Source organism: Carassius carassius, chromosome 18 (genome assembly GCF_963082965.1).
Source record: "Carassius carassius chromosome 18, fCarCar2.1, whole genome shotgun sequence".
NCBI classification, from domain to species: Eukaryota; Metazoa; Chordata; class Actinopteri; order Cypriniformes; family Cyprinidae; genus Carassius; species Carassius carassius.
Window position 1 is genome coordinate 31,429,326 of NC_081772.1, and position 23,789 is coordinate 31,453,114.

Consider the following 23,789-nt stretch of genomic DNA (forward strand, 5'->3'; position numbering starts at 1 on the left):
AGGAACACCGCTCCAGTACAGATTCAGAAGAAGAGATGGACCGTAGTGATAACAAGGTGACTACGCCAAAAGCAGACAGACCTTCACCCTAACAGGGACTTGAACCCTGGACCCTCAAATTAAAAGTCTGATTCTCTACCGACTGAGCTATCCAGGCTCTTGTGGAGCACTGGCTTCTCACCTTTTATAAAGCAGCAGTTTTACAACAAGCTGCCCAGAAGAGATGCAGGTGTCACAAGGATGAAAGCTAGAAGCAGTTATGGCACAGAGAGCGAAGGACCATAGAAGGCACAATTACCGTCACAGAAAGCTAAAGCAATACTGCAAATCCCTCCCGTAGTCGGCAGAGTTCGAACCTGCGCAGGGAGACCCCAATGGATTTCAAGTCCATCGCCTTAACCTCTCGGCCACGACTACGCCAAATGTTAGAAAGCAAGCCCCCTTGTCTGATGGCGCCCTGCACAGGCCAAGCTTCAGAAAAAAAATCACGCAGAAAGATGAAGTGGTAAAAAATGTTCAACCTTCCCGTATACTCAACGGCAAAGGGTTGCCGTGACTCGGATTAGAACCAGGGTTGCTGCTGCCACAACGCAGAGTTCTAACCAATATACGATCACGGCGTGCCGCTGGCTCACCCAAGACAACCCCTGGAGCCCAGATACAAGAAGCAGCAGCGGCGTGTTTGTCCATCGAAGAGGGACTGGACATTTCGCAAATAAGTGCGAGGACCGTGAAAAATGCATGGATGCTTTGCCTCATGGCCTTCAGCAAACAGCGTAGTCAGCAGGATTCGAACCTGCGCGGGGAGACCCCAATGGATTTCAAATCCATCGCCTTAACCACTCGGCCACGCCTACGGGAGTAGACCAATTTCTGCTCAGTTTGTGTTCAACACTGCTGCCTGACCTACTTGCAACCAACCCAGCTCAGTCAGCAAGCGGAGATTGCAAGCTAGCCCTGCAAGCGGGTAAAACAGCGATCCCACTGAGGAGAAATCAGGCTGCCATGTCTCATCCTATGTAATGGGGTTTTTCAGTACTGGCCCTGGGGACCGACAGCACTGCACAATTGGGAAGTCTGTCTAGAGTTTGAATACACCTTCTGGTGCTACTTGGACACGTCATCAGTGAAAAACCCGAGGTCATAGGGTGTTTCGGTTCTTTAATCTTCATACACCCTCACCCGGGCGACCCAGCCGGGGGTGATCAGTCCCCGGCTTGTGTCCAAGTGGCATGTTGCTCCACGGATCCCCCCTACGGATCTACAGCCACCGAGAAGCCCTTTCTGCGGCCTCTAAGATGTTTGCGGTGGCTTTTTTCAATTGCAGTCCTTTCACTCCAAGGAGTTTGAGGGTTCGCAGCAGTGAGTGGCCAGCGAAGCCTCGGCACCCGACCTCGACTGGCTCGCAGCGAGTTTTCCAGCCATTGTTCCGGCACTTCGAGCTGAGCCCTGCGTAGTTAGCCCTCTTGCGCTCGTGGGCCTCTTCAATATGGTCTTCCCAGGGGACAGTTAGTTCCAGGATAACCACTTGCTTGGTAGACTCAGATGTTAGCACCATGTCTGGGCGGAGAGAAGTGGCTGTGATATTGCCTGGGAACTTAAGCTGCCTTCCAAGGTCAACCTGAAGCTGCCAATCACGAGCAGTGGAGAGGAGCCCCCCCGTAGAGCTAGGCCGGTGGAATTGTTCCTTCTGCCCAGCTCTAATGAAGGTGATTGTCTGTTTGGGGGCTACCTGGGTCTTGCTGAGCTGGATCGCTGTGCAGATGGAGTCTGCCAAAGCCTTTAGCACCTGGTCGTGGCACCAGCGGTACCGCCCTTCCCCTAGCGCTCTTTAAAATCTTATGTCTTATTCTACTCACTCTGTGAGCACTCTTTCCTAAAGGGCTGACCATCAGAATCAGGTTTGCCGAACAAGGGAGACGCACTGATCCCCGGGAGCAGGAAGGAACATCGCTCTAGTACAGAGTCAGCAGAAGAGATGGACCGTAGTGATAGCAAGCTGAGGCCTACAAAAAGAAGACTGACCATCGCCCAAACAGGGACTTGAATTAAGTAGACCACCTTCTGCCATGTTGTGTGTAACACTGCTGCCTGACCTACTTGCAACCTAGCAAGCCGAGATTGTAAGCTAGCCCTTGAAGTGGCTAAAACAGCAGTCCCACTGAGGAGAAATCAGGCTGCCATGTCTCATCCTTTGTAATGGGGTTTTTCAGTACTGGCCCTGGGGACCGACAGCACTGCACAAATGGGAGGTCTTTCTTATTCTACTCACTCCGTGAGCACTCTTTCCTAAAGGGCTGACCATCAGAATCATGTGTGCCGAACAAGGGAGATGCACTGATCCCCGGGAGAAGGAAGGAACATTGCTCTAATACAGAGTCAGCAGAAGAGATGGACCCGTAGTGATAGCAAGCTGAGCCCTCCAAAAAGTAGACTGACCTTCGCCCAAACAGGGACTTGAATTAAGCAGACTACCTTCTGCCCTGTTGTGTGTCACATTGCTGCCTGACCTACTTGCAACCTAGCAAGCCGAGATTGTAAGCTAGCACTGGAAGCGGGTAAAACAGCAGTCCCACTGAGGAGAAATCAGGCTGCCATGTCTCATCCTATGTAATGGGGTTTTTCAGTACTGGCCCTGGGGACCGACAGCACTGCACAATTGGGAATTCCGTCTTATTCTACTCACTCTGTGAGCACTCTTTCCTAAAGGGCTGATCATCAGAATCAGGTGTGCCGTACAAGGGAGATGCACTGATCCCCGGGAGCAGGAAGGAACATCGCTCTAGTACAGAGTCAGCAGAAGAGATGGACCGTAGTGATAGCAAGCTGAGGCCTACAAAAAGAAGACTGACCTTTGCCCAAACAGGGACTTGAATTAAGCAGACCACCTTCTGCCATGTTGTGTGTAACACTGCTGCCTGACCTACTTGCAACCTAGCAAGCGGAGATTGTAAGCTAGCCCTGGAAGCAGCTAAAACAGCAGTCCCACTGAGGAGAAATCAGGCTGCCATGTCTAATCCTATCTAATGGGGTTTTTCAGTACTGGCCCTGGGGACCGACAGCACTGCACAAATGGGAGGTCTTTCTTATTCTACTCACTCCGTGAGCACTCTTTCCTAAAGGGCTGACCATCAGAATCATGTGTGCCGAACAAGGGAGATGCACTGATCCCCGGGAGAAGGAAGGAACATCGCTCTAATACAGAGTCAGCAGAAGAGATGGACCCGTAGTGATAGCAAGCTGAGCCCTCCAAAAAGTAGACTGACCTTCGCCCAAACAGGGACTTGAATTAAGCAGACAACCTTCTGCCCTGTTGTGTCACATTGCTGCCTGACCTACTTGCAACCTAGCAAGCGGAGATTGCAAGCTAGCCCTGTAAGCGGGTAAAACAGCAGTCCCACTGAGGAGAAATCAGGCTGTCATGTCTCATCCTATGTAATGGGGTTTTTCAGTGATGGGCCTGGGGACCGACAGCACTGCACAATTCGGAGGTCTGTCTTATTCTACTCACTCTGTGAGCCCGTTTTCCTAAGGAGCTGACCATCAGAATCAGTTGTGCCAAACAAGGGAGGTGCACTGATACCCTGGAGTAGGAAGGAACACCGCTCCGGTACAGATTCAGAAGAAGAGATGGACCGTAGTGATAGCAAGGTGACTCCGCCAAAAGCAGACAGACCTTCACCTGAACAGGGACTTGAACCCTGGACCCTCAGATTAAAAGTCTGATTCTCTACCGACTGAGCTATCCTGGCTCTTGTGGAGAACTGGTTTCTCACCTTTTATAAAGCAGCAGTTTTACAACAAGCTGCCCAGAAGAGACGCAGGTGTCACGAGGATGAAAGCTAAAAGCAGTTATGGCACAGAGAGCGAAGGACAATAGAAGGCACAATTACCGTCACAGAAAGCTAAAGCAATACTGCAAATCCCTCCCGTAGTCGGCAGAGTTCAAACCTGCGCGGGGAGATCCCAATGAATTTCAAGTCCATCACCTTAACCTCTCGGCCACGACTACGCCTAATGTTAAAAAGCAAGCGCCCTTGTCTGGTGGTGCCCTGCACAGGCCAAGCTTCAGAAACAAAGTCACTCAGAAAGATGAGGTGGTAAAAAATGTTCAACCTTCCCGTATACCCAACGGCAAAGGGTTGCCGTGACCCGGATTCGAACCGGGGTTGCTGCAGCCACAACACAGAGTACTAACCACTATACGATGAAAGCGTGCCACTGGCTCACCCAAGACAACCCCTGGATTCCGGATACAAGAAGCAGCAGCGGCGTGTTTGTCCATCGAAGAGGGACTGGACATTTTGCAAATAAGTGCGAGGACCTTGAAAAATGCATGGATGCTTTGCCTCATGGCCTTCAGCAAACAGTATAGTCTGCAGGATTCGAACCTGCGCGGAGAGACCCCGATGGATTTCTAGTCCATCGCCTTAACCACTCGGACACGACTACAGGAGTAGACCAATTTCTGCTCAGTTTGTGACCAACACTGCTGCCTGACCTAATTGCAACCAACCCAGCTCAGTCAGCAAGCGGAGATTGCAAGCTAGCCCTGCAAGCGGGTAAAACAGCGGTCTCACTGAGGAGAAATCAGGCTGCCATGTCTCATCCTATGTAATGGGGTTTTTCAGTGCTGGGCCTGGGGAACGACAGCACTGCACAATTCGGAGGTCTGTCTTATTCTACTCACTCTGTGAGCCCGCTTTCCTAACGAGCTGACCATCAGAATCAGGTGTGCCAAACAAGGGAGGTGCACTGATACGCTGGAGCAGGAAGGAACACTGCTCCAGTACAGATTCAGAAGAAGAGATGGACCATAGTGATAGCAAGGTGACTCCGCCAAAAGCAGACAGACCTTCACCCGAACAGGGACTCGAACCCTGGACCCTCAGATTAAAAGTCTGATGCTCTACCGACTGAGCTATCCTGGCTCTTGTGGAGCACTGTCTTCTCACCTTTTATAAAGCAGCAGTTTTACAACAAGCTGCCTAGAAGAGACCCAGGTGTCACGAGGATGAATGCTAGAAGCAGTTATGGCACAGAGAGCGAAGGACCATAGAAGGCACAATTACCGTCACAGAAAGCTAAAGCAATACTGCAAATCCCTCCCGTAGTCGGCAGAGTTCGAACCTGCGCGGGGAGACCCCAATGGATTTCAAGTCCATCGCCTTAACCTCTCGGCCACGACTACGCCTAATGTTAGAAAGCAAGCGCCCTTGTCTGGTGGCGCCCTTGTCTGGTGGCGCCCTGCACAGGCCAAGCTTCAGAAACAAAATCACGCAGAAAGATGAGGTTGTAAAAAATTTTCAACCTTCCCATATACTCAAGGGCAAAGGGTTGCCCTGTCCCGGAATCGAACCAGGGTTGCTGCGGCCACAACACAGAGTACTAACCACTATACGATCACAGCATGCCACTGGCTCACCCAAGACAACCCCTGGAGCCCGGATACAAGAAGCAGCAGCGGCGTGTTTGTCCATCGAAGAGGGACTGGACATTTCGCAAATAAGTGCGAGGACCGTGAAAAATGCATGGATGCTTTGCCTCATGGCCTTCAGCGTAGTCGGCAGGATTCGAAACAGCGCGGGGAGACCCCAATGGATTTCTAGTCCATCGCCTTAACCACTCGTCCACGACTACGGGAGTGGACCAATTTCTGCTCAGTTTGTGTCCAACACTGCTGCCTGACCTACTTGCAACCAACCCAGCTCAGTCAGCAAGCGGAGAATGCAAGCTAGCCCTGCAAGCGTGTAAAACAGCGGTCCCACTGAGGAGAAATCAGGCTGCCATGTCTCATCCTATGTAATGGGGTTTTTCAGTACAGGGTTTTTCCAAGTCCCTTAATTCAAGTCCCTGACCTACTTGCAACCTAGCAAGCCGAGATTGTAAGCTAGCACTGGAAGCGGGTAAAACAGCAGTCCCACTGAGGAGAAATCAGGCTGCCATGTCTCATCCTATGTAATGACGTTTTTCAGTACTGGCCCTGGGGACCGACAGCACTGCACAATTGGGAAATCTGTCTTATTCTACTCACTCTGTGAGCACTCTTTCCTAAAGGGCTGACGATCAGAATCAGGTGTGCCGAACAAGGGAGATGCACTGATCCCCGGGAGCAGGAAGGAACATCGCTCTAGTAAAGAGTCAGCAGAAGAGATGGACCGTAGTGATAGCAAGCTGAGGCCTACAAAAAGAAGACTGACCTTCGCCCAAACAGGGACTTGAATTAAGCAGACCACCTTCTGCCATGTTGTGTGTAACACTGCTGCCTGACCTCCTTGCAACCTAGCAAGCCGAGATTGCAAGCTAGCCCTGCAAGCGGGTAAAACAGCGGTCCCACTGAGGAGAAATCAGGCTGCCATGTCTCATCCTATGTAATGACGTTTTTCAGTACTGGCCCTGGGGACCGACAGCACTGCACAATTGGGAAATCTGTCTTATTCTACTCACTCTGTGAGCACTCTTTCCTAAAGGGCTGACGATCAGAATCAGGTGTGCCAAACAAGGGAGGTGCACTGATACCCTGGAGCAGGAAGGAACACCGCTCCAGTACAGATTCAGAAGAAGAGATGGACCGTAGTGATAACAAGGTGACTACGCCAAAAGCAGACAGACCTTCACCCTAACAGGGACTTGAACCCTGGACCCTCAAATTAAAAGTCTGATTCTCTACCGACTGAGCTATCCAGGCTCTTGTGGAGCCCTGGCTTCTCACCTTTTATAAAGCAGCAGTTTTACAACAAGCTGCCCAGAAGAGATGCAGGTGTCACAAGGATGAAAGCTAGAAGCAGTTATGGCACAGAGAGCGAAGGACCATAGAAGGCACAATTACCGTCACAGAAAGCTAAAGCAATACTGCAAATCCCTCCCGTAGTCGGCAGAGTTCGAACCTGCGCAGGGAGACCCCAATGGATTTCAAGTCAATCGCCTTAACCTTTTTTTTTTTTTTTTTATTGAAGAAATTAATCAATTCAAACATACATATCAATTATTCACATACAAAAGTACATAAGATTCTTTCTTTGACATAAAAAATTCCTAAAATCTTGAATTGACAGACATCTTACTTACAATTTAAAGAAAGAAGTCATTAAATAGTTTAATCTTTTAAAAATGAAAATTCAATTCCCAGCTCTTTGAAGACCATTAATACCTCCTGAGTAAAAATATTATAAAAAACATCAATCGTTTCCTCCAATTTAAAATAATAAATCAGACATCCAACATATTTTTCAACTTTTCTCCTAAACACATTCCATACATCAATTAAAGCATTGTCCTTTTTCACCACCACTCTTCTTTCCCATATCGCACTTTTCATCAGCATCACAAGTAAATTAATCAGCTTCTCATGTTTATATTTCTCATTAATGCCCAACATTAACACCTTTTCCCACTCAAAGTTTCCATTTCCCTCTCCTCTCAATTTAAAATCATTCTTTTACATCTCTCATTAAAATCTTTCAGCTTATCACAATATAAAAACAAGTGTAAAAACCCTTCATCTGCATCTTGGCATACTTTACATATTGCACTTTCCTCCATCCCAATTTTGCTTAAAATCACATCTGTAAACACTGCTTTGTTCCTGATAAAATATTCCATATTCTCCAGTTTAGTCTGTACAATTTTCCCATTTATATTCCCCCATATTTTCTCTTCCGGTACATCATTGAACATCCGTAGCCAGTATTCATTTACAACAGGTTTCTTGAAAACCACATCTCTAAAAAAACAATAAAACATTTTCACAGTACATTCTTTAAAAGCACACAATTTTCCCCCCATATTTGCATACACATCTTTTCCTTGATTTTCTTCTTCCATATTTTCAATTCTCTTTATCCATTCTTTAGGTATAGCATTCTTAATTAAATCATATTTGTTTGTAATCTCTTGTCTGCTATAATCCTCCTTTGCCTCCTCCATCACATCCACAATGTATTGCACTGGTAAAAACCCCTCTTTGAATTCATATAAAACATCTCTGACTTTCATGATTCCAACATCCCACCATTTCTTAAAAAAAACCTGCTTCCCTTGATTTAAAATGCAGTTGTTTAAGAATAAAGGCTGATTTAAAATGTTCTCTCTACCTTGTGGCTTAAAATGCACATTATCTAAAAATTTTCCCCATGCTCTCATCAGTTCTTTATAAAATTCTGGCAGCCCCTCCGTCATCCAATTTGTTGTTTTCATCCATAAAATGTTGTCCCCCAGATTAAAATGACTACACTTGTTTAAAAAATGCCCCATTGTTCTTTTCCATGCTGCTTTATTTTCTTCGTCTAGATATTTGCTTATGATTTTCACCCTTAAACTGTTCTTTCTTTGCTCCACGTCCATTAGCCCTAGCCCCCCCTTCCCCACTGCTCCTATTAAAGTGTTATATGCAATTCTCGGTGGCTTTCCTTCCCATAAAAAAATCTAAAAAACATTTTTTCAGCCTTTTTTCTGTCCACAACGGCATTGAAGCCACATATAAAATATGCCATAACTTAGAAACCATTAAAACATTCAAAATTAAAACCCTCCCCTCCAAAGTTAAGGACATTAATCTCCAAAAATTCAACCTTCTCTCGATCCCTCCTAACATCTCCTCCCACATAATTCCTTCTGCTTTGGTTTCATCCCTCCCCATTAAAACACCTAAAATCTTTATTTCATTAATTTCCTTAAAATTAAAGTGCGCCGTTAAAACCTCACTTCCCCCGAATCTCATGTATACTGTTTTATCCTCGTTCACTTTAGCCCCTGATCCCCTGCAAAATGTTTGTACTATTTTCATTGCTTCCCTTACACTCAACAGATCTTGCAGCAATAGCGTAGTATCATCAGCGTATTGAAATATTTTATTCTCTCCTCCCTCTATGCCTATTCCTTTTATTCTCCCTTCCTGTTCTACCATTAACCCAGAGTTCGAACCTGCGCAGGGAGACCCCAATGGATTTCAAGTCCATTGCCTTAACCTCTCGGCCACGGCTACGCCTAATGTTAGGTAGTACACATAATGGGTTCGTGGAAAAAAAACCCATTCATTTAAATTGCCATATACCGCATAATGGTTCGAAGGGATTGTACTGTCAATTTGGATCCATTTTCTTCTTTAGAAATCTGGCCAACGGGACGAGTCGGCTTACCCCCCTTTTCCGTAGGGAATCCGCAGTAAACCAAGTATTGACACCTCTAGGGGGTGATGTTGACCACCGGGAGAGCCCCCCCACCACCACCCCCACCTCCCACGAACCCTATAAAGGTCCTTTTGCCATCGTTCTGCTGGCCGTTGGGGGTATTCGCTCCCAGGACCCTATTATTTGGCCTTTCTCCTATTAAACGAATGGCCGGGGCAGTTCTAGGGTGGGCTTCGCATCCCAGCGGGCCGCGTTTTGTCCACCCGCCATATGGGCCCGCTTAGCGGACCCCCGTGACCACGCTCCCTATAAAGGTCCTTTTGCCATCGTTCTGCTGGCCATTGGGGGTATTCGCTCCCAGGACCCTATTATTTGGCCTTTCTCCCATTAAACGAATGGCCGGGGCTGTTCTAGGGTGGGCTTCGCATCCCAGCGAGCTGCGTTTTGTCCACCCGCCATATGGGTCCGCTGTGCAGACCCCCGTGACCACGAACCCATTATTTGTCCATTTAACCATTATCATCGCGGATCGGACCCTCCAGCCGCGAGGACCCCCGACCCGGACCCCCGGTCCCACGGAACCACTATTTGTCCACTTTTCCACTATTTTTACGGAACGTTCCCAAAAGGGTCCCAGAGGTGGGGGGTGGGCGTCCCCGCCCCGCGGGCGCTCACCGGCGCCCCCTCTGGCCATTTCGGGGTCGCCGACGCAAGTCGCTCCGATCGGTCCGCGGTCTCGGTGAGGTCACTGGGGGGGCCCCACGGACCCCGCTGTGAAATTTGGGACCCCTGGGACGTTTCTAAAAAAATCCCACCTGCCATTTATTCCCATGCTTTCGGCCTAGCGGATTCGTGGACACGACTCCCAAGGGTCCGATCGGGCCGAATTTTGGATATGTGTCTCGAGGGCATCCCCTCGACCGGGCACAGAAGTCTGGTGGCCCTACGACCTTCTTTAGGGGTCAAACGGTCACAGAAGGGACCCCACGTCCACAAAAGCGGTACGCGTTTTGATGGGAGGTGGGACGTCCACAGTTCGGAGACGATAGGTTGTAGGGCCCCCAGATTTGAGATTCTGGCTTCTCAGGGGCCCCTCAACAAGGGCCCCGAAACACGTAGTCGTAGGACCCATGGAAAAAAAGGGCATCGCGCTAGGTCCTCACGCTTTTGACAGCACGTTCTAGGGGCCCTCACGAGCAACCGATCCAAATTTCGGGCCCCTAGGACGTTTCTAAAAAATCCCTCCTGCCATTTACTTGAATGTGTTCGGCCTAGCGGTCTCATGGACACGGCTCGCCGGGGTCCGATCGGGCCGAATTTTGGATATGTGTCTCATGGGGGCCACCTCGACCGGGCATAGAAGTCTGGTGACCCCTACGACCTTATTTAGGGATCAAAGGGTCAAAAAAAGGGAGCTCTTGTCCACCAAACCGGTACGCGTTTACATTGGAGATGGGACATCCGCCCTTCGGAGACGATGGGTCATAGGGCCCCGAGATTCGAGATTCTCGCATCTCAGAGGCCCCTCTCCCATGTCCCCAAAGCACGAAGCTGTAGGACCTTGAAAAAATAATTCCCATCCGGCACCCTGAAATCTCTCAAAAGGCTCTGATCATGTAAGAGTCAGAGAGGGCTGAGGGAGAGATTTTGTGCAGGAGGCTCCGAATTATCCCCTCGCCTTAGGGCCCCGCTCTTTCGGCAGCTCAATCGGGGCGGCCCCTGGACCCACCGATCCGAATTTCGGGCCCCTGGGTCTTTTCTAAAAAAGTCCCACCTGCCACATACTTGAATGGGTTCGGTCTAGCGGATTTGTGGACACAACTCGCGAGGGCCCCAGGGCCCCGCGCTTTCGGAAGCTCACTCGGGGCGGCCCCTTGACCCACCGATCCGAATTTTGGGCCCCTGGGTCTTTTCTGAAAAAGTCCCACCTGCCAATTACTTGAATGTGTTCGGCCTAGCGGTTTCGTGGACACGGCTCGCCGGGGTCTGATAGGGCCGAATTTGGTATGATTGCCTCATGGGGACCCCCTTGACCGGGCAGAGAAGTTTGGTGGCCCTACGACCTTCCTTAGGGGTCAAAAGGTCAAAAACGGAAGGGCTTGTCCACCAAACCGGTACATGTTTACATTGGAGGTGGGATATCCGCCCTTCGGAGACGATAGGTCGTAGGGCCCCCAGATTCGAGATTCGAGCATCTCAGGGGCCCCTCTCCCATGTCCCCGAAGCACGAAGCTGTAGGACCTTGAAAAAAAATGCCCGCCCGGCACCCTCAAATCTCTCAAAATGCTCTCATCATGTAAGAGTCAGAGAGGGCTGAGGGAGAGATTTTGTGCAGGAGGCTCCGAATTTTTCCCTCGCCTTAGGGTCCCGCGCTTTCGTCAGCTCACTCGCGGCGGCCCCTGGACCCACCGATCCGAATTTCGGGCCTCTGGGATGTTTCTAAAAAAGTCCCACCTGCCATATATTTGAATGGGGTTCAAATAAATTGCGGGTGGACATGCACCACATGTGGTTTTCTATGCATAATTCTACAGTATTATGGGACAAAACTTACAAAAATGGGTTCCTCGGAGCTTGCAGAGTACAGCAGATGAGACTTCAACCACGAAATCGCTAAAATTGATCCGTCAACGGAACCATTAGGAAGGGCGTGCTGAATAAATGGCAAATGGGAGGTTTTTTTAAAAAAAAATGTCCATTTACAATTTATTCAGCGGGACCTCCGTAGTGCTCTGGTGGACATACATTTTTATGCATATTTTACATTATTATTGGATAAAACTTACAAGAATTGATTCCTCTGGGTGTCCTGAGTACAGTAAAGGTCTTTTCATTAACAATAACACACATTTGAAATAAATAAAGTTAAATACAGTTGCTATTTAATGAAAAGTGAGATACGCACCACATGTGGTGCACATGTGTGCCAAAATTCAACGCTCATTTTTATGCAAATTCTACAGTATTATGGGTTAAAACTTACAAAAATTGATTCCTCTGAGTGCCCTGAGTACAGTACAACTGTTTTCTCTCGGCCTCATAAAAAAACTTTTCTTCCGACTTCCACCCCCCTTGAGCTGCCTTCTCTAGCCGGGGAGGGTGCACCCTGGCCGGCATGGATGAGTAGGTGCGAGGGGGGTGGATGGTACTATTTTCTTGCTAATATCTCCGCGAAGCGGTGGACCCCGGGGCTGAAATTCAGGGGATCCCTAGAGGGTCGAGGGGCCTACCGTATGCGACCACCCTCTAGTTCCTGGGTGGTCCGGTTCCTGAGTTATCCCGGTTCAAATCCCACATTTTGGGGGGCCGTAACTTTGACCCCCGTGGTCATAGGGACATGGGGCAGGTGTCATCGGATAGAGGGCCACCTGGTCTGACCTTGACCCGAGTTTGGTGCAGTTTGGCCCCGTTTTGCGGAGTTACAGCTTGGCAAAGTCTGTGACATTTTGGTTAACCAAAATCCAACATTTTTTATATGCATATTTCTACAGTATAATGGGATAAAACTTACAAAAATGGATTCCTCTGAGTGCCCTGGGTACAGTACAAGTGTTTTCTCTAGGCCTCATAAAAAATTTTTTCTTCCGACTTCCACCCCCTTCGAGCTGCCTTCTCTAGCCGGGGAGGGTGCACCCTGGCCGGTATGGATGAGTAGGTGGGAGGGGGGTGGATGGTACTATTTTTTTGCTAATATCTCCGCGATGCGTTGGACCCCGCGGCTGAAATTCGGGGGATCCCAAGAGGGTCGTGGACACGACGTGGACACGACTCCCAAGGGTCCGATCGGGCTGAATTTTGGATATGTGTCTCGAGGGGATCCCCTCGACCGGGCACTGAAGTCTGGTGGCCCTACCACCTTCTTTAGGGGTCAAACGGTCACAGAAGGGACCCCACGTCCACAAAAGCGTTACGCGTTTTGATGGGAGGTGGGACGTCCACAGTTCGGAGACGATAGGCCGGAGGGCCCCCAGATTTTAGATTCTGGCATCTCAGGGGCCCCTCACCCAGGGCCCCGAAGCACATAGTCGTAGGACTAAAGGGAAAAAAGTGCATCGCACTAGGGCCCCGCGCTTTTGACTGCACGATCCAGGGGCCCCAAAGAGCCACCGTTCCGAATTTCGGGCCCCTGGGACTTTTCTAAAAAAATCCCACCTGCCATTTATTTGAATGTGTTCAGCATAGCGGGTTCGTGGACACTGATTGCAAGGGCTCTTGGGCCCCGGGCCTTCATAAGCTTACTGGGGGAAGCCCCAGGAGCCACCTTCCAAGTTTTGGGCCCCAGGGATGTCTCAGAAAAAAATGTCCGAACGAGGCTCTTTTCTAACGCTAATGGTCAAATGGACAAATATTGGGTCCGTGGGACCCGGAGGTGGGGTCCGCAAATGTTCCGCATGTGATCTGTAGTCATTCCGTGAACATAATGGTCAAATGGACAAATAGTGGGTTCGTGGGACCCAGGGTGGGGGTCCACAAGTGGTCCGCAGATGATCCGCAGTCATTGTGTGAACATAATGGTCAAATGGACAAATATTGGGTTCGTGGGACCCAGGGTGGGGGTCCGCAAGTGGTCCGCAGATGATCCGCAGTCATTGTGTGAACATAATGGTCAAATGGACAAATAGTGGGTTCGTGGGACCCAGGGTGGGGGTCCGCAAGTGGTCCGCAGATGATCCGCAGTCATTGTGTGAATATAATGGTCAAATGGACAAATAGTGGGTTTGTGGGACCCAGGGTGGGGGTCCGCAAGTGGTCCGCAGATGATCCGCAGTCATTGTGTAAATATAATGGTCAAATGGACAAATACTAGGTTCGTGGGACCCAGGGTGGGGGTCCGCAAGGGGTCCGCAGATGATCCGCAGTCATTGTGTGAATATAATGGTCAAATGGACAAATAATGGGTTCGTGGGACCCGGGTTGGGGGTCCGACGGGGGTCCGCACCGGTTCTGTGGTCATTCTGTAACTTTAAAGGTCAAATGGACAAATATTGGTTTCGTGGGCAAAAAAATCGTCCATCCCCCATTCGGGTAAATGCCACTGTTTTAAACCTGAGGTGTACTGCTCCGTGCGCCACCCTGTGGAGAAGTGCTGAATGGCATTTAGGGGCCTCAAATTTGGGTAAGCTTCCGCGAGGCCCCTCGGGGGTCCAGATCCTCCCGCGCCGGTCAGAAGTCTCCCGTGGGCCAGCGCAGTCGGCAGACATCAACACCGCGTCCTGCAAAAATTTTTTGGGGTCAGCGCGCAGGTCCCCTTAACCCACGTACACGAGCCCTCAAACTTATACCTGAATGGACGCTCCAAAAAAAAAAAGGGCTGACCATAAGAATCAGGTGTGCCGAACAAGCCAACCAATTTCTGCTCAGTTTGTGTCCAACACTGCTGCCCTACTTGCAACCAACCCAGCTCAGTCAGCAAGCGGAGATTGCAAGCTAGCCCTGCAAGCGGGTAAAACAGCGATCCCACTGGGGACTGACAGCACTGCACAATTGGGAAGTCTGTCTTATTCTTCTCACTCTTTGAGCACTCTTTCCTAAAGGGCTGACCATCAGAATCAGGTGTGCCGATTAAGGGAGGTGCACTGATACACTGGAGCAGGAAGGAACACCGCTCCGGTACAGATTCAGAAGAAGAGATGGACCGTAGTGATAGCAAGGTGACTCCGCCAAAAGCAGACAGACCTTCACCCTAACAGGGTGGACCCTCAAATTAAAAGTCTGATGCTCTACCGACCGAGCTATCCAGGCTCTTGTGGAGCACTGGCTTCTCACCTTTTATAAAGCAGCAGTTTTACAACAAGCTGCCCAGAAGAGACGCAGGTGTCACGAGGATGAAAGCTAGAAGCAGTTATGGCACAGAGAGCGAAGGACCATAGATGGCACAATTACCGTCACAGAAAGCTAAAGCAATACTGCAAATCCTTCCGGAAATGGGAAGAGTTCGAACCTGCGCAGGGAGACCCCAATGGATTTCAAGTCCATCGTCTTAACCTCTCGGCCACGACTACGCCTAATGTTAGAAAGCAATCCCCCTTGTCTGATGGCGCCCTGCACAGGCCAAGCTTCAGAAACAAAATCACGCAGAACGATGAGGTGGTAAAAAATGTTCAACCTTCCCATATACTCAACGGCAGAGGGTTGCCGTTACCCGGATTCGAACCGGGGTTGCTGCAGCCACAACGCAGAGTACAAACCACTATACGATCACGGCGTGCCACTGGCTCACCCAAGACAATCCCTGGAGCCCGGATAGAAGAAGCAACAGCGGCGTGTTTGTCCATCGAAGAGGGACTGGACATTTCGCAAATAAGTGCGAGGACCGTGAAAAATGCATGGATGCCTTGCCTCATGGCCTTCAGCAAACAGTGTAGTCGGCAGGATTCGAATCTGCACGGGGAGACCCCAATGGATTTCTAATCCATCGCCTTAACCACTCGGCCACGACTACGGCAGTAGACCAATTTTTGCTCAGTTTGTGTCCAACACTGCTGCCTGACCTACTTGCAACCAAACCAGCTCAGTCAGCAAGCGGAGATTGCAAGCTAGCCCTGCAAGAGGGTAAAACAGCGGTCCCACTGAGGAGAAATCAGCCTGCCATGTCTCATCCTATGTAATGGGGTTTTTCAGTACAGACCCCGGGGACCGACAGCACTGCACAATTGGGAAGTCTGTCTTATTCTACTCACTCTGTGAGCACTCTTTTCTAAAGGGCTGACCATCAGAATCAGGTGTGCCAAACAAGGGAGGTGCACTGATACCCTGGAGGAGGAAGGAACACCGCTCCAGTACAGATTCAGAAGAAGAGATGGACCGTAGTGATAGCAAGGTGACTCCGCCAAAAGCAGACAGAACTTCGCCCGAACAGGGACTTGAACCCCGGACGATCAGATTAAAAGTCTGATGCTCTACTGACTGAGCTATCCGGGCTCTTGTGGAGCACTGGCTTCTCACCTTTTATAAAGCAGGAGTTTTACAACAAGCTGCCCAGAAGAGACGCAGGTGTCACGAGGATGAAAGCTAGAAGCAGTAATGGCACAGAGAGCGAAGGACCATAGAAAGCACAATTATCGTCACAGAAAGCTAAAGCAATACTGCAAAGCCCTCCCGTAGTCAGCAGGGTTCGAACCTGCGCGGGGAGACACCAATGGATTTCAAGCCCATCGCCTTAACCTTTTTTTTTTTTTTTTTTTTTTTTTATTAAAGAAATTTTAAATAAAGTACAATAGATTAAACACAAGCAATAGAAAATACAGCATTTCTTCTATACACATCTCTACATTACACATCTTTCCTTTACATAGATAATTTAAAAATGTCCTTCACTTCCTGGCAGCTTCCACATTGAATCATTTAAAACACAATAAACTTTTGGGGTAAAAACATCATAAAAATAATCCAACATATTTACCCCTTTAAAATACACATACAGCCTTTCAATATATAATTCGGTTTTCCTTTTAAACACAGTCCAAACATCCAACACAATGATTTCCTTTTTAGCCACAGTTCTTCTCTCCCATATTGCACTTTTCATTAGCATTACACACAGATTAATAAAATTTTTGTTTTGACACTTTTTTTCCCAACCAAACATCACCACTCTGTTCCATTCCATTACATTTTCATCCCAGTCTTCAGTCACCTCTTTAATTAAACATTTACATTTTCTTAAAAACTCCTCCAGTTCTCTACAATATAAAAACATATGTAAAATCCCCTCTTCCTTTTCCTGGCACACTTTACACAGAGCATTTTCTTCCCTTCCTATTTTATTTAAAATAATCTCAGTAAAAACCACTTTAGGCCTTATAAAATACTCCAAACATCCCAATTTAGTTTCCACACACTTCCCTGTCATGTTTCTCCATATATACTCTTTTTTTAAATCTTTGAATTTCTGCATCCAGTATCCATTTGCAATAGGCTCTTTAAAAACACCATCTCTAAAAGAACAATAAATCATTTTCAGAGTACATTCCTTAAAATCATACAGTTTTTCCCCTAATTCCACGTAAATACATTTCTCTTTTGGCTCTTCTTCCATACATTCTATTCTTTTAATCCACTCTTTGGGTATTGCGCTTTTAATGATTTCATATTTATTTTTTATGTCTTGTTCACTGTAATCCTCTTTTGCCTCCTCCATTGCATCTATAATAAATTGTGTCGGTAAAAAACCTTCTTTAAATTCATACAATACATCTCTCACTCTTGTTATCCCCACTTCCATCCATTTCTTTAAAAAAATCCCTTTGTCTTGTTTTAAAATGTTTTGGTTTAAGAACAGAGGTTGATTTAAAATGTGTTCTCTCCCATGTGGATCAAACTCAACTTTATCTAAAAATTTTCCCCAAGCACTTAAAATTTCTCTATAAAACTCTGGTAAATTTTCTGTCATCCAATTCTTCGTTTTCATCCATAAAATTCCATCCCCCATGTTAAGATCCCCACATTTGTTTAAAAAATATTTCATCGTCTTTTTCCACTCTGGTTTGTCCTCATCTTGTAGGTATTTCTTCACTACTTTCACTCTCAAACTATTTTTCCTCTGTTCCACATCTATTAAACCTAAACCCCCCTTCTCTACCGCCCCTAAAATCGTATTAAAAGCTATTCTTGCTGGCTTCCCCTCCCATAAAAAGTCAAGAAAACATTTCTTCAACCTCTTTTCTGTCCACATTGGCATATGCGACACATATAAAACATTCCATAGCTTAGACACCATTAAAACATTCAATACTAAAACCTTCCCTTTTAAGTTTAAAGTTCTTAATTTCCAAAAATTTAACCTTCTCTCTATTCCTGTTACTAGTTCCACCCACATTTCATCTCTTACTTTCATCTCATTTTTACCCATTAAAATTCCTAAAATCCTAATTTCTTCCACTTCCTTAAAATTAAAACTATCCTTTAAAACCATTGCTTTACCAAATCTCATATATACCGTCTTTTCTTCATTTACTTTACTCCCAGATCCTTTACAATATTCCTCTACAACATTCATAACTTCTTTGATGCTCTCCTTTCCTTTTACTATTATCGTTGTGTCATCAGCATATTGAAAAACCTTTCCCTCAGCATTATTTTCCTCAATTTCAATTCCAATTATTCCTTCTTTTTGTTTTATGGTTCCGATACAAGTGAATATAATAATGCCGAAAGCGGACAACCCTGTCTTATCGATCTTGTGATTTTAAAACATTCTGTTAAAAACCCATTACACTTTATTCTCGTTAAAGCGCCCTTATATAAAATCTCAATATATTTGATAAAATCTCCCCCAAAACCAAATTTCTTTAAAACATCAAATAAATACTCGTGTTCAACCCGATCAAATGCTTTTTCAAAATCTAGACTAATTATGTAACCATCTTCATTTAGTTCTTTCATATACCATATTGTGTCTCTTATACTCATTGTTATATCCGCTATATCCCTTCCTTTTACTCCGTATGCTTGGTTTGTTTCGATTATACTTGGCATTACTTCCTTTAACCTGTTTGCTAAAACCTTTGATAAAATCTTAAAATCTGTGTTAAGCATTGTGATCGGCCTATAGTTTTTTAAATCTACCTTTTCTCCTTTCCTTTTATATATCAGTTTTGTTATCCCCATCCCCATTCTTTCATTAACTTCTTCTTTTTCAAAAATCTCACTAAAAACTTCCTTTAAAATCTTGGTTAAAATCTCTTTAAAACATATATAAAATTCACTTCCCAAACCATCTATTCCTGGACTTTTCTGTTTATTCAGCTGCTGTATTGCTCTTTCAATCTCTTCTTCACCAATTTTTTGATCGCATTCTTTTTTATCTTCCTTACTCACTTTTACTTTTATTCGATTCAACAATTCAATTTTTTCGTTTTCTTCTACACCCCTGGCACTAAAAAGATCTTCATAAAAATTCTTTATTTCTTCTAAAATCTTTTCATTCCCCTCTACAACTTCCCCATTTTTCCCTCTTACCTGTTTTATTGTTTCAGCTTTCCCTCTCTTTTTTTCCAAATCAAAAAAAAACTTTGTGCACTTTTCTCCCTCCACAGTATATTTAGCTTTGCTCCTTAACCTCGCCCCCTCATATTCTTTTTCCTCTATTTCCTTCAGTTTTTCATCCATTTCCTTTATCTTTTGTATATCTTTTTTTTCTTTATTCAATTCCGCTTCCAAACATTCCTTTATTTTTTTTTCGTTGTATCTTTTGCATTTGCGTATTATGCTACAATACTTAATTGAGAATTTTTTTATTAAAAACTTTACATTCTCCCACCAAATTCTCTTATCTTCTTCATACATTTCATTTTCCTTTTCTTTTTCTATAATTTCTTTAACCTTTAATACATAGTCTTCATTTTCTAACATTTTTGTATTTAAAACCCATATTCCTGGCCCTCTTTGCACTTTATTCCAATCCAATTTAAAAAATAAGAACTTGTGATCGCTAAAACTTGTTTCTTCATACTTAATATTTTCTATAAAATTCTCCACATTTCTTGTACATAAAATAAAATCAATTCTTGTTTCACACACAAACTGCCCCACTATTTGCCTTCTTGAAAACTCTTTTTTCTTTTCATTTCTTTCTCTCCACACATCTATCATATTATTTTCTGCCATTAAAGCTTTTAATTCTTTTCTCCCTTTGTCAGTTTTAAAAACCATTCCATCTGCCATGTCTTGTTTACTAAAAACCGTATTAAAATCCCCCATCATTATTATTTCTTTATACTTCTTTACAAAACTACTTAAAACATAAAAAAACTCTTTCTTTTCCTTCTCCTCCGTTGGTGCATGTACATTTACTAAAATCAATTCCCTTCCTTCATGTTTTGTCTCTACAACCATACATTTACCCATCGTATCTTTGTATAAAATTTGACTTGCTTTAAAAACATCATCCTTCATTAAAAAAGCCACACCTCTCCCAAACCTCCCATCTCCATTATTGTACAAAATCCCTCCTCCCCATCTCTTTTTATATTCATTCATTACATTTTCTCTCCAGTTTGTTTCCTGTAGTACAATAATGTCTTCTCTTTTACATTTTTCTTTTATATTTTCAAATTTCTTTAAGTTCAAAAGTCCTCTTGCATTAAAAGTCACAACACTTAAAACCATTAAAAAGAAAAATAATAAATATCTAAAACCCATCATTCTCAGTCTTTCTCCTCCAATTCCTTTAACACCTCAAACCTATTTAAACATTTCACTTTTTTTCTTGAACTTTCTATATTTGGCTTTACCTTTAGCGATCTTCTTCGTATTTTTCCCCTCTCCGCCTTTTCCTTCTCATCCTCCTCCATACTAATTTCTCCTTCGTTATCAGTTTCTTTGTCTTGTTCTTTTCCTTTTTGTCCATGAATTGAAGATATGTCCATCGGTGTAATTTGTGTGTCCTCTTCTCTTATTTGTTCATTGTTATTTTCTTTTTCTTTTTCTCCTTCTCCTTCCTGTCTGTTGTTTGTTCCTTCCTCTGTTTCCTTTGGTTGTAATTTGTCTTCTTCATGTCTTTCATCACAATGTCCTTCATCATTGTTTTCTTCATGCACCTGTCTGTCCACCTGTTCTTTCCTTCCACCTACCACCCCCTCCATCCAGCATTCACATTTATTTAAAATTTCTTGGCAATCCGGACACCTGACAGCATTGCAGTCTCGTGCAAAATGTCCCCTTTCCAAACATTTATGGCACTTGAATTCTAGGCACTCTTTCAGTAGATGTTCTGGGCTCATGCACAGCCTACAAGTCTTCACCTGGTGGCTGTGCATCACCCTAAAGTACTGTGGGCCTTCAGCTGTTTCAATCTTAGTGCTGTAAGGGAGTGATGCCACTTCTTTGGGGAACCTCACCTTTACAAACCTTGTGCCGTCTTCGATGTCAGTGTCTGGATAGCACCTTCTTTTGATTTTAGATATGGGGGAAACCCCCCATCCTTCCAATTTGTTTACAATTTCCTTATCCTCCAGGTAGACAGGCAGGTGCATGAAGGAAACAACGTAATCTTTATTTTGCAGTTTTTTTACTTCACAGTCCACTCCCTTTATTGTCAATCCATTGATTAAAATGTCACACATTTCTTCCTGTTCCAATGTCAGTTCATATTCTTTGCCTTGTCTGGGTCTTACAGCCAACACCTTTCCACTTCCAATTTTTTCTGAGATTGCTTTAATTATATCCTCTCCTCTCACACCAATCACATTCTCTGTACTCACGATCACTGTTGCCTCCTTTAAATATTTTCTTTCACCAAATCTTTTCCTTGCTTCTTGATCTTTTACATTTCCAGCTCTTTGTCGCTTCTCCAGTCCAGTGTCATTTGCCGTGCGTGTTCCTCCAGCCAGTCCATTGTCGTTTGCCATACTTGTTCCTCCAGCCATTCTAGTGTCGTTTACCATGCGTGTTCCTCCAGCCAGTCCAGTGTTGTTTGCCATGCTTGTTCCTCCAGCCAGTCCAGTGTCGATTGCCATGTGTGTTCCTCCAGCCAGTCCAGTGTCGCTTGCCGTGCGTGTTCCTCCTGCCAGTCCATTGTCATTTGCCATTCGAGTCTCTCCAGCCAGTTCCGAGTCGTTACCATACAATCCGTCCATTTTTGAGAAAAAAAAGATCAACCACCCTCCAGACAGCGATATGCTGCTGTTAGGTGTCTTTCAAAAAAGAAAAAATGCCAAAGAAACAATCACAGATTCACAAAACAAACAAAACAACCACAAATAGAAAAACACAAAATGGAGGAGAGCCTTCCTCTCCCAACTGCAGCCAACACTTCCTGTAGCTCTCTAGCGCCCTCAGGTTGGTATGGCCGTAAGCGAAGGAGGCTATACGATCATGGCGTGCCACTGGCTCACCCAAGACAACCCCTGGAGCCCGGATACAAGAAGCAGCAGCGGCGTGTTTGTCCATCGAAGAGGGACTGGACATTTCGCAAATAAGTGCGAGGACCGTGAAAAATGCATGGATGCTTTGCCTCATGGCCTTCAGCAAACAGCGTAGTCGGCAGGATTTGAACCTGCGCGGGGAGACCCCAATGGATTTCTAGTCCATCGCCTTAACCTCTCGGCCACGACTACGCCAAATGTTAGAAAGCAAGCCCCCTTGTCTGATGGCGCCCTGCACAGGCCAAGCTTCAGAAAAAAAATCACGCAGAAAGATGAAGTGGTAAAAAATGTTCAACCTTCCCGTATACTCAACGGCAAAGGGTTGCCGTGACTCGGATTAGAACCGGGGTTGCTGCTGCCACAACGCAGAGTTCTAACCAATATACGATCACGGCGTGCCACTGGCTCACCCAAGACAACCCCTGGAGCCCAGATACAAGAAGCAGCAGCGGCGTGTTTGTCCATCGAAGAGGGACTGGTCATTTCGCAAATAAGTGCGAGGACCGTGAAAAATGCATGGATGCTTTGCCTCATGGCCTTCAGCAAACAGCGTAGTCAGCAGGATTCGAACCTGCGCGGGGAGACCCCAATGGATTTCAAATCCATCGCCTTAACCACTCGGCCACGCCTACGGGAGTAGACCAATTTCTGCTCAGTTTGTGTTCAACACTGCTGCCTGACCTACTTGCAACCAACCCAGCTCAGTCAGCAAGCGGAGATTGCAAGCTAGCCCTGCAAGCGGGTAAAACAGCGATCCCACTGAGGAGAAATCAGGCTGCCATGTCTCATCCTATGTAATGGGGTTTTTCAGTACTGGCCCTGGGGACCGACAGCACTGCACAATTGGGAAGTCTGTCTAGAGTTTGAATACACCGTCTGGTGCTACTTGGACACGTCATCAGTGAAAAACCCGAGGTCAAAGGGTGTTTCGGGTCTTTAATCTTCATACACCCTCACCCGGGCGACCCAGCCGGGGGTGATCAGTCCCCGGCTTGTGTCCAAGTGGCATGTTGCTCCACGGATCCCCCCTACGGATCTACAGCCACCGAGAAGCCCTTTCTGCGGCCTCTAAGATGTTTGCGATGGCTTTTTTCAATTGCAGTCCTTTCACTCCAAGGAGTTTGAGGGTTCGCAGCAGTGAGTGGCCAGCGAAGCCTCGGCACCCGACCTCGACTGGCTCGCAGCGAGTTTTCCAGCCATTGTTCCGGCACTTCGAGCTGAGCCCTGCGTAGTTAGCCCTCTTGCGCTCGTGGGCCTCTTCAATATGGTCTTCCCAGGGGACAGTTAGTTCCAGGATAACCACTTGCTTGGTAGACTCAGATGTTAGCACCATGTCTGGGCGGAGAGAAGTGGCTGTGATGTTGCCTGGGAACTTAAGCTGCCTTCCAAGGTCAACCTGAAGCTGCCAATCACGAGCAGTGGAGAGGAGCCCCCCCGTAGAGCTAGGCCGGTGGAATTGTTCCTTCTGCCCAGCTCTAATGAAGGTGATTGCCTGTTTGGGGGCTACCTGGGTCTTGCTGAGCTGGATCGCTGTGCAGATGGAGTCCGCCAAAGCCTTTAGCACCTGGTCGTGGCACCAGCGGTACCGCCCTTCCCCTAGCGCTCTTTAAAATCTTATGTCTTATTCTACTCACTCTGTGAGCACTCTTTCCTAAAGGGCTGACCATCAGAATCAGGTTTGCCGAACAAGGGAGACGCACTGATCCCCGGGAGCAGGAAGGAACATCGCTCTAGTACAGAGTCAGCAGAAGAGATGGACCGTAGTGATAGCAAGCTGAGGCCTACAAAAAGAAGA

The 23,789-nt window shown here is 46.4% G+C and overlaps 6 non-coding genes across 6 annotated transcripts; all 6 read right to left on the reverse strand.

Annotated features, from left to right (window-relative positions):
* Positions 1–335: 335 nt before the first annotated feature.
* Positions 336–417, reverse strand: trnas-uga (transfer RNA serine (anticodon UGA)). Its single transcript has one exon. It is a non-coding gene; the product is annotated as a tRNA-Ser (tRNA).
* A 358-nt stretch (positions 418–775) lies between these two features.
* Positions 776–857, reverse strand: trnas-uga (transfer RNA serine (anticodon UGA)). The gene has a single exon. It is a non-coding gene; the product is annotated as a tRNA-Ser (tRNA).
* A 4,252-nt stretch (positions 858–5,109) lies between these two features.
* On the reverse strand, positions 5,110–5,191 carry trnas-uga (transfer RNA serine (anticodon UGA)). The gene has a single exon. It is a non-coding gene; the product is annotated as a tRNA-Ser (tRNA).
* Positions 5,192–15,488: 10,297 nt separating this feature from the next.
* On the reverse strand, positions 15,489–15,570 carry trnas-aga (transfer RNA serine (anticodon AGA)). Its single transcript has one exon. It is a non-coding gene; the product is annotated as a tRNA-Ser (tRNA).
* Positions 15,571–22,104: 6,534 nt separating this feature from the next.
* On the reverse strand, positions 22,105–22,186 carry trnas-aga (transfer RNA serine (anticodon AGA)). Its single transcript has one exon. It is a non-coding gene; the product is annotated as a tRNA-Ser (tRNA).
* Positions 22,187–22,544: 358 nt separating this feature from the next.
* On the reverse strand, positions 22,545–22,626 carry trnas-uga (transfer RNA serine (anticodon UGA)). The gene has a single exon. It is a non-coding gene; the product is annotated as a tRNA-Ser (tRNA).
* Positions 22,627–23,789: the final 1,163 nt, after the last annotated feature.